Below are 10,327 nucleotides of genomic sequence, written 5' to 3'. Positions count from 1 at the left end.
TCGCCCAAACACATACATTTTACAAGGGTTTCGCAGGAGTCGTGGGCTTTTCTAAGGGTAGTTATATGAGTCTGGTGCTAGTTTGACAAAGCCTGTGTACCATGAACGTGAAAAAACGCTCATGAGGACGCGTCTTACCTCTTTTTTGGCCTAAGAAGTAAATTATGTAAGAGGTGGAAGCGTCTAAGAATGCTCACATATGTTCAGGAATATAATCGTTCATGTTTGACTCATTTATCATCATGAGTGTTAGCAATATAACTTTGATGATCGATGCCTTAGATTGACACGTAAATAAACAGTTCCTGTGCAGTCTTTGTGAATTTAGTGATGATCTTTATACATATTGCAAGAAGACACTTTGACTCAGGTATAGCGTCAGAGCACTTTGTTCCTCGCCTAACCCGCCCGCGTATTTCCCTTCTCTGCACGGGTATGTGGCGCCCGCTCTTGAACAGGGCTTGTTAGGTTAGGTTAGGTTAAGTCAAGTTAAGTTAGGTTAAGTTAAGTTAGGTGTAGGTAGGATGTCTTAGGGTAATTTTGAGTGGGAATTACAATGAGAGTATTTTCCAGAACATCCCGTGGTTAGTTTCGAAGGTACAGCCGAGCGTCTTCACTCAGGAACCACACACCCTTAGAGAGATTGGGAAGGTGCCGCCCGCCCAGTCCGCCTCGCGTGACGGCGCCGCGGCTCGGGTGATAGTTATTCAGGACTCGTGCGAACCAAAAGCAAAGTTCGGTCGCTGCAAATAATAAGTTGTGATTCTCGAACTGACCGCTTTTAGTCCCCCTCTCTACCCCGCCCCGACCCCCTCTCGCCCCAACTCCCTCTCTGCCCCTCTCCAATCCCCCTTTCGCCCCAACCTCCCTAGCCCCAACCCCCTCTCTGCCCCGCCCCAACCCCCATTTCTGTCCCCTGATTCAATGAGCGAAGAGTTTGATAAAATGGACCTCAGTCTCTATCATGCGGAGTTTCTCTTGTGGCAACTCAGTACTATTTATTTTTTTATATGAGCAGTTTTTAGCAGGTTTCTTTTTTTATATTTTTTCCCTTGAGCTGCTTCCCTTACTGTACGAAGAATTAGTTAACCCGGTGCCAAACTACCCACGTCAACTGAAGTGCCCTGTGTCTCGAGGTCAAGGGTACTCCCCCACCACAGGCTCAAAGGACCAACGGAACGGAGATGAGCACCGCCGCCACGCGCAGCTATAGCGTGTGCACCGCCTTTTACATGAGTGTATTCGTAAAACTTCACCTCAACAAACATTATATTTTCTGCACATGTTTTAGCCAACGTCTCTCCTTGCTGTCCTCCGCCTCTGTACAGCGTCGTGACTCCGGCTTGTGTCTGCCCTGCCTTGACTTTTTCAAGGAGTGTATTCGTAAATGAGTGTATTTTTTATTTTTATTTATTTACACCGTTACACAATAAGGGAGTACTACATAATGAATTAAGTTCACATATCACTATAGGCCAAAGACAGCTTCATTACAACTGCCTATCTTAAGGCCTGCCCTTAAAAACATTATTCTCTCTGCACGAGTTTTAGCCAGCGTCTCTTTTGCTTGGAGTCCTTCGCCTTTCTACTTAGCGAGAAGGTCCGGCGAGTTAACGCGTCGCTGGCTGTGTCGTGCATGTGAGGTGGAGGCGGAGGCGGAGGAGCGGGGAAGGGAGGAGAGAGGAGGGAACAAGGGGGCCAGGAAGTGACACAGGCGGCCGGGAAGCGACTTAATTACAGGTCCTCCTCGGAGCGAAGGTCTAGCCCAGGGCGCCGCCACGCTAACGATGCTGTCACACTGCCGCGGGCAAAAATACCTCCGTCTCATTCAGCTAACTAGGCAAGAATGGAGCGGGTGGTGAAGGCCGTGAAATATGAGGCTGATTATTATTAACGACGCCCATTGCTTGGTGTTGTTGCTGTCCCCTGAGTAAAAGGAAGGTAGAGAGGTTAAGGAAGGAGGCTCAGTACATGTTGATTATCACTGTTCATCTTTCTCAGAGGTATAATAAGTAAGTAAAGTGAAGTTTGGGGCGTACGTTATAGCTGCGCGTTGCCTCGGTGTTCATCTCCTTACCCTTAATCGTCCTCAGAGGTGTGGTATCCACGTGTTTGGAGTAAGCTGGTTGGTCCTCTAAGCCCCGAGGTGTAAGGAACCATTCTTTAAGGGGCTATTACACTGGCCAAATTTTCCGTGGATCTTCAGTCAAACCACGATATCCGCTGGCGTGGTTTTCATTTGTTTCTTGTTATTGCTGCTGCAGATGATGGTGAGTGATACCGTCGTCCTTCAGCCTCGTGAGATCGCGGACACGTCAGAAAAACACCGGAAATACGAGATCAACGCCAGCAGAAATCGTGGTTTGACTGAAGATCCACGGAAAATTTGCCGAGTGTAATAGCCCTTTTACTCATCCTGGCTCGAGTGTGAAGGCCAGGCATGTGTTATAGTGGTGAGGGCTGACTCGTCCTCTATTCATCAGTGGGTTATGAAAGCTTTGTTATGTGCGATTAATTTATAAGGATCTGGGCCCATATTCTCAAACGTTTCGACACCTTAGTACATCTAGTTAAAAGGCTCTATAGTAAAATTTATAGGGATTTTTATGGGTGGTTTCAGGACTCTGGAGGTAGTTTTGCGAGGTTTCTGTGCCATAAACGGGAAAACACTTATGAGGAACTGTCTTAGCTTCTTCTTGGCCTTCAAAAGTATTAGTATTAAGAGCCTGAAGCGTTTGAGAATACGAGTCCTGATTAGTCAGTGGCTCTTTGGAACGATGAAGGGAAGGGAAGGAGGGAGTGAGGAAGCAGAAATGGAAGAAAGAACAAAGAGCTAAACAGGAGGAAGAAGGAAGAATGAGGAGATTAACAAGGGAAATTTTGAGTGCGTGAAAGAGCCTAGCGTAGCGTCGGGTTTTAGGTGTAATCCCGCGGGTACAGACGAGGTGTACCAAGTTGGACCGCTTGATGCACCGCCTGCTTACAACTCGCACCACAGTAAACACCGGCCCGAGGAGCTTCAGTAAATGCATGTGTCTTTGTGAATAGCGTGTGTGTATGGGGGGGGGGGTGAAGGGGGGGGCTGTATGTGTGTGTGTGTGTGTGTGTGTGTGTGTGTGTGGATTAAGTTTTGTGTAGTTTTTGTATATTATGGAAGTTATTTTTTGTTATTCCCAATTTGATGTTAAACTTGTAACGTATTATGAGAAATGGTTTTACACACACACACACACCAGCAAAACATACAGGCGGTAGGCAGCGCTGACAGCTCTTTCGTCGACCCTTCCGTGGCCCATCTCACTAAACTGCGCCCGTAGAAACGCTGCCCTTAATTAAACTCGCCCACACGGCATTTTTTTAGCTCTTTTTTGTGTGTGAGTGCTGTGTTGATACCCACGGCGTGTCTGTCTATGTGTGTCTGTCTATGTGTGTCTGTCTGTCTGTCTGTCTATGTGTGTCTGTCTGTCTGTCTGTCTGTCTCTCTCTCTCTCTCTCTCTCTCTCTCTCTCTCTCTCTCTCTCTCTCTCTCTATCTCTCTCTCTCTCTCTCTCTCTCTCTCTCTCTCTCTCTCTCTCTCTCTCTCTCTCTCTCTCTCTCTCTCTCTCTCTCTCTCTCTCTCTCTCTCTCTCTCTCTCTCTCTCTCTCAGCACCCCCCACCCCTCCCACACATATTTGATACAGTTTTCGTAGGAGTCGTGGGCATTTCCAGGGGTAGTTTAATGACCCTGCTTGTAGTTTGACCTTTCTTCTGTACCTAGAACATAAGAAAACACTCATTAAACCCCGATTACTCTCCCTTTTGGCCTTTGGAAATAGTTGGTATGAGAGGTGGAAGCGTCTGAAAGTACCGACCCTGGCATATCCACTGCGTCTCTCCCTCCGCAAGCCGCCTAAGGGTCTGTCCGCCGCCCGCCGCCCACCACCTTTGTTCCTAATCAAATCCTTCCACCGCCACTCAGGGAAGATTTCCTGTAAGTGGCAGCTCTTAAAAAGTTGCAGTTTTCTTCAAAGCGGAGCAGAAACTAATCCTATTATAAGATTAGGGTATTATAGGTCTTTTTTTGTCTGGTAATGAAGCTCATCGTGTTTTTTCTCTCTTTTCAGGTAAATGATGATTCAACTTATAAGATCCTGGAGCAGTTTGGCGTTAGTGAAGGTAAATATTACTTAGAGTTTGCGAGATTGCTTTTGAAAGGGTGTGCATGAAAATTAAACTACGAACACTGGGCGCTTCGACACCTTAGTACATCTAGTTAAAAGGGCTCTTGTAGAGGTTGTAGGAATTTTTATGGGTGGTTTCAATTCCTTGGTTGTAGATTTCCAAGGTTTGTGCCATGAATGGGGAAAACACTTATGAGAACCTGTTTTGTCTTCTCTGGGGCCTTGAAAAATAGTAGTGACAAAAGCCCGAAGCGTTTGAGGGTACGAGTCCTGGTCTATAGCGACGCGTAGGATGTAGGTCCATGAACGGGGAAAACACTTATGAGAACCTGTTTTGTCTTCTCTGGGGTCTTGAAAAATAGTAGTAACAAAAGCCCGAAGCGTTTGAGGGTACGAGTCCTGGTCTATAGCGACGCGTAGGTTTACTACACACACCAACACATAAATGCTGCCTACACAGTACAACATTCACACACACGCATATACACACAAACATGTTTCCTATGTGTCTCGTTTGTGCCCATGACCTGTGTATGTTTTTGTGAATAAAGTAACCATGACGGATATTGACTTTCTGGTCGTATTTTAAAACATTTTGTCGCCCAAGTTCACATATTTGACAAGGCTTTCGTAGGTGTTGTGGGCATTTCCAGAGGTAGTTTCATGACCCTGGTAGTAGTTTGACCCTTCCTCTGTAGCATGAGCCTAAAGAAACACTCATTAGAACCCGATTGATCCCCTCTTTGACCTTTAGAAATAACTGATGTGAGAAGCGAGAGTGTCTTGTAATACCGGCCTCTCTATCCGTGAACCAATTAGCGCTTAGAACACTCACTACCGCCAACAGGTCCGTATTCTGAAGCGTATCCGTCTCCCTTTTCGACTACTTCCCAAGGCCACAGAGAAGACTGACCGGGTTTTCATGGGTGTTTTTTTTTTCCGTTTTAATATCCTGAAGCCGCGTAAAACTATCCCCAGCATCACGAAACAGTCCATGAATACAGACATCGGCGGGAGTTCTTTTCGAATTGTTATCCGCCACTGCAACAACCTTCCTGCACCAGTAGACAGTGTGAAAAGATGATTAACTAAATAAAAATCGCACTGACCTTTATCCCAGCAACTTCTGCTACGTTAGGCTTTTCAAACAGGGGAACTGAGGTGCTGATATGTTTGAAAATATGGGCTGCAGTGTTTTGTATAGCGCTGGCTCAGGACAAACACGAAGAGAAGAAGGAGGAGGTGGGAAATGAGAAGGAGGAGGGGAGGGGTGGGTGCGGAATGAGGAGGACAAGTAGGAGAAGAAAAGGTTAAACCCGAAACATTAAACGGAGGAGGAGGGAAGGCACTCGTTTTGACCATATTCCCGCCACGCTCGGCTCAAGTGTCCCCGTCTGTTCCCGCCACCGAGGAGACTGCAGGAGCTGTATTCTCAGACGCTTCCACCCCGCACACCAACTACTTTCAAAGGTCAAAAAGGAGATTAAGTGGGTTCTCATGAGTGTTTTTTAGGTTCATGGTACAGAAAAAGGGCCATTAAACTATCCCTGGAAATACCCAAAACTCCTATGAAAGCTTTGTCAAGTATGTGTGCTGGGCCGCCGAAAGGCTTGAGAATATGACCCAGGACGTATTTTGTTGACAGTTCACGATTTTGCTTGTGAAAGGATGTACATGTGTGAACTGTACGAACGCTGGTCTCTATAATTACCACAGAATGCCGTGTTGACTACAGTGTTGGCTGACTAATTGCCTGATGCTGTGTTGTCATAAGTTCATTAATTCATGTACCTGTTTTTCACTTTGATGGAACACTGAGCAGCAGCTGAGTGAGTAGTGTGTTCCATCGTTCTCTGTCGTGGTGGATGTAGTGTTATGACGGATATATAGCGAAGTCTTGGAGATGGTACGACAGCCTTAAATTAAACGGGAAGACCAAAGGAGATTAAGAAAAGGAGGAAAAGGGATCAAGGTTAAAAATGATAGAAAGAGAGCAAAAAAAAAAAAAGATAAGCAGGAGAAAATTGAGGAAAAGGAAGAGAGTAAGAAAATGATGTGAAGAAAAATATTAAGATAAGGAGAAGAAAGGGGAAGAGAAGGATAAGAGTGTAAAAAAGCAAATAGAAATAAAGAGAAAGAAAAGAAAGAAAATTAGGAAAAGGGGGAAGGTCCATCCTCCAGAAGCCTTGACATCATAAAAGAGAGAGAGAGAGAGAGAGAGAGAGAGAGAGAGAGAGAGAGAGAGAGAGAGAGAGAGAGAGAGAGAGAGAGCGAGAGAGAGAGAGAGCACCGTGAATGGGGTATACCCGGAAGAGTACAAATATCAGTAGTTATACAAAGTCTCTTACTCTGCCGCATTCGACACAGATAATCAAAAGGATAAAGATTGGGGAGCAGCGACGTAGCGATCTTTTTTTTCTGTATCCTCTTATTTTGGCCCTTGAGCTTTCTGTCTTCTGTATTGAAAAAAAAAAAAAAACTGCCAAGTCCTTACCTCATCGATTTCCATTTTTTTAGCAAACTCTTTATCATTGTTAGCTACCATTTTTTTTTTTTTTTTTTTTAGTTGGCGCTTTTCTTCGTTTTATTTTTTGGCTGCAGAGGGGGAGGGGGGGGAACCATTATAATCCAAATTCTTCCTATTACTCTGTCCTGCCTCCCCCCTCCCTCCCTCCCTCTTCTTGCCTCCCTGCCCCCGTCCTTCCCTTCCAGCTCAAGGTCGGACCGGAACTAAGGACTACACAATAAAAAAAAAAATTGTGGCAGGTAAACGTGTAGGTGGAACTGACCATGACTGATGACGGACTAGATAAGTAAACAAATAAATAAGATGAACAAATAAGATAAACAAATAAACAAATAAAGGATATAGAGATAGAACTTATTTTTATTTATGCGGATTTTTTATTTATTTATCTACTTTTGCCCTTGAGCTGCTTCCTTAACTGCAAAAAGAAAAAAAACGATGGATAGATAAACATAATGATAGATAGCCATGCAGATAAATAGATAGAGAGTCAGACAAATACATGTTCGATCGTTAGATGATTTGATAGCTAGTTAGTTAATAGGTAGTCCAATAGTACCCTTGTATAGTACCCTTAGTTAGATAGGTAGTTAGATAGGTAGTTTAATAGTTAGACAGTTTGAATTAGTTAGTTCGTTAATTTTACTGTATTCTGTGTTTGTTTATTTATTTATTTATTTGGATTATTTTTTTTTTTGGGTGTTTTTCTTTTTCTTTTTTGTTTCTTTTTCCTTTTCTTTTCTTTATCTTTTTCTTTGTTTTCTTGCTGTTGCTTTTCTTTCTTGATGTTCTTTTATTTCATATCATCCTCTTGTTGATGTTCGTTGGTCTGGGTGAGCCGCTTTCCTCCCAGAAGAGACCCATCCATAATTTTGGTGATGTTAGTTAGGGGCCGAAAGGTGGATGATGTTTCTTATATTTTTCTTCTCTTGATGTGTTTTTCTTCTTGTTTTTCTTTTCCGATGTTTTTTTCTGTTCTTTTTCTTCTTATTTCTTTTCTTCGTGTTTTTTAATGTTCTTTTATTTCATATCATCCTCTTGTTGATGTTCTTCGTTGGTCTGGGTGAGCCGCTTTCCTCCCAGAAGAGACCCACCCATAATTTTGGTGATGTTAGTTTGGGGCCGAATGGTGGATGATGTTTCTTTGTATGTTACTTTTCTTGACGTTGTTCTGTTATTGTTGTTAATTTTCTCTTGCGATGTTTTTTTCTCTTTTTCCCATTTTTTTGGTGTTCCTTTCTATATCATCCCTTTTTGATGTTCTTTGGTCTGGATGAGCCTCTTTCTCCCCAGAAAAGACTCACCCATAATTTTGAAGATGTTAGGGCCTGAAGGTGGATGATTTGTGTTTTTTATTTTATTTTCTTGATGTTTTGTTACTATATTTTCCTTTTTCTGGTGTTCCTTTTTATTTTCCTTTTCTTTGGTGTTCCCATCACGTGGATTGTCTACGACATCTAACGAGCACCACAAGCCCCGGTTTATTGTTCGGAGTTTGCTCTCCTAGGCAGACTGCCTACCACGGCTGACGAGCTCCACCTGCCCGGGTTTATTGTTCGGAGTTTGCTCTCCTAGGTGTATTACCTATGACGGCTCACGAGCCCAACCTGCCCGGGTTTATTGTTCGGAGTTTGCTCTCCTAGGTGTATTACCTATGACGGCTCACGAGCCCAACCTGCCCGGGTTTATTGTTCGGAGTTTGCTCTCCTAGGTGAATTGCCTACCACGGCTAACGAACCTCACCTGCCCGGGTTTGTAATCGGAGTTTGCTCTCCTAGGTGAACTGCTTTCGCTAACGACCTCCACCTGCCCGGGTTTGCAATCGGAGTTTGCTCTCCTAGATGAATTGCTTTCGCTAACGACCTCCACCTGCCCGGGTTTGTAATCGGAGTTTGCTCTCCTAGGTGAACTGCTCACGCTAACGACCTCCACCTGCCCGGTTTTGTAATCGGAGTTTGCTCTCCTAGATGAACTGCTTTCGCTAACGACCTCCACCTGCCCGGGTTTATTGTTCGGAGTTTGCTCTCCTAGGTGAATTGCCTACCACGGCTAACGAGCCCCACCTGCCCGGGTTTATTGTTCGGAGTTTGCTCTCCTAGGTGAATTGCCTACCATGGCTAACGAACATAAGAACATAAGAACATAAGAACGCAGGAGTCTGCAAGAGGCCGGTAGGCCTGTACGAGGCAGCTCCTTTGACCCTAAGCTCCCGTGTATCTAACCCCACCTAATATCGCTGTCCATGAATTTATCTAGTCTATTTTTGAATGTGACAATTGTATTGGCACTCACCACATGACTGCTAAGCCTATTCCACTCATCCACCACCCTATTAGTAAACCAATTTTTGCCTATGTCCCTGTTGAATCTGAATTTATCCAGTTTAAACCCGTTACTTCGTGTCCTACCCGGTTCTCTTACCAACAAAACCTTATGAATGTCTCCCTTATTAAAGCCCTTCATCCATTTATAAACCTCGATCATGTCTCCACGCACCCTTCGCCTTTCTAGAGAATGCAAGTTTAACTGTTTGAGTCTTTCCTCGTATGGCAAGTTTCTCAACCCCTGAATCATCTTAGTCATCCTCCTCTGCACCGATTCTAACATTTTGATATCCATTCTATAGTAGGGTGACCAGAACTGAACCGCATAGTCAAGATGAGGTCTAACTAATGCTAAATATAGTTTGAGGAAGACTTAGGGGCTTCTGTTGCTTACGCTCCTTGAAATAAATCCCAGTACCCTATTAGCTCGATTTCTAGCTTGAATGCATTGTGCCCTTGGACGGAGATCAGAGCTCACTAAGACCCCTAAATCCCTCTCGCACCCAGACCTACTTATGAGAGTGTCATTTAAGCAATAGTTATGTGAGGGGTTGTTCCTACCTACACTCAGAATACTGCACTTCCTACATTGAACTCCATCTGCCATTTATCCGCCCAGTCATATAATCTGTTGAGTTCACCTTGGAGAATACTAGCGTCCTGATCCGACTCAATTACTCTACCGATCTTGGTATCATCTGCAAATTTACTAACATCACTACTAATTCCTGTGTCTAAGTCATTGATATAAATAATAAACAAAAGTGGACCTAATACCGAACCTTGTGGGACCCCACTCGTAACACATCCCCAGTCAGATCTTTTACCATTGATTTGCACTCTTTGCTTCCTATTGCTAAGCCACGCCTTGACCCAGTTCAAAACTTTACCCTCTACTCCGTGAGCCTGTAATTTAAGCAACAGTCGTTGGTGAGGAACTTTGTCAAACGCTTTACTAAAATCAAGATAGATTACATCATAATTTTCATCTCTGTCAACCGCCTCAAATACTTTATTGTAGAAGGACAAGAGATTGGTGAGGCATGACCTACCTATTGTGAACCCATGCTGCGAGTCGTGAATTGCTATGTTTCTCTAAATGCTCCTGAATGTTCCTGGCTATTATGGACTCCAGCATCTTCCCTATAACCGATGTTAAGCTAATTGGGCGATAGTTTGAAGCAACTGACCTGTCCCCCTTTTTAAAAATCGGCGTCACATTAGCTACTTTCCATAGGCTCGGCACATAGCCAGTATTTACCGACATCTTAAAGATGTCGGTTAGTGGGTCACTGATTATATCACCTAGCTCCTT

The 10,327-nt window shown here is 44.1% G+C and overlaps 1 long non-coding RNA gene across 1 annotated transcript; it reads right to left on the bottom strand.

The window, feature by feature from the left end:
• Nucleotides 1-7,551: 7,551 nt before the first annotated feature.
• LOC126988945 (uncharacterized) lies at nucleotides 7,552-8,814 on the bottom strand. Its single transcript, XR_007742684.1, has 2 exons — nucleotides 8,684-8,814; nucleotides 7,552-8,494 (listed from the first exon to the last, which is right to left on the bottom strand). It is a non-coding gene; the product is annotated as an uncharacterized LOC126988945 (long non-coding RNA).
• Nucleotides 8,815-10,327: the final 1,513 nt, after the last annotated feature.

Source organism: Eriocheir sinensis, unplaced genomic scaffold (assembly GCF_024679095.1).
Source record: "Eriocheir sinensis breed Jianghai 21 unplaced genomic scaffold, ASM2467909v1 Scaffold1014, whole genome shotgun sequence".
NCBI classification, from domain to species: domain Eukaryota; kingdom Metazoa; phylum Arthropoda; class Malacostraca; order Decapoda; family Varunidae; genus Eriocheir; species Eriocheir sinensis.
Note: the sequence above shows the minus strand (reverse complement) of the source record. Positions and strands in the feature narration are given on the sequence as shown.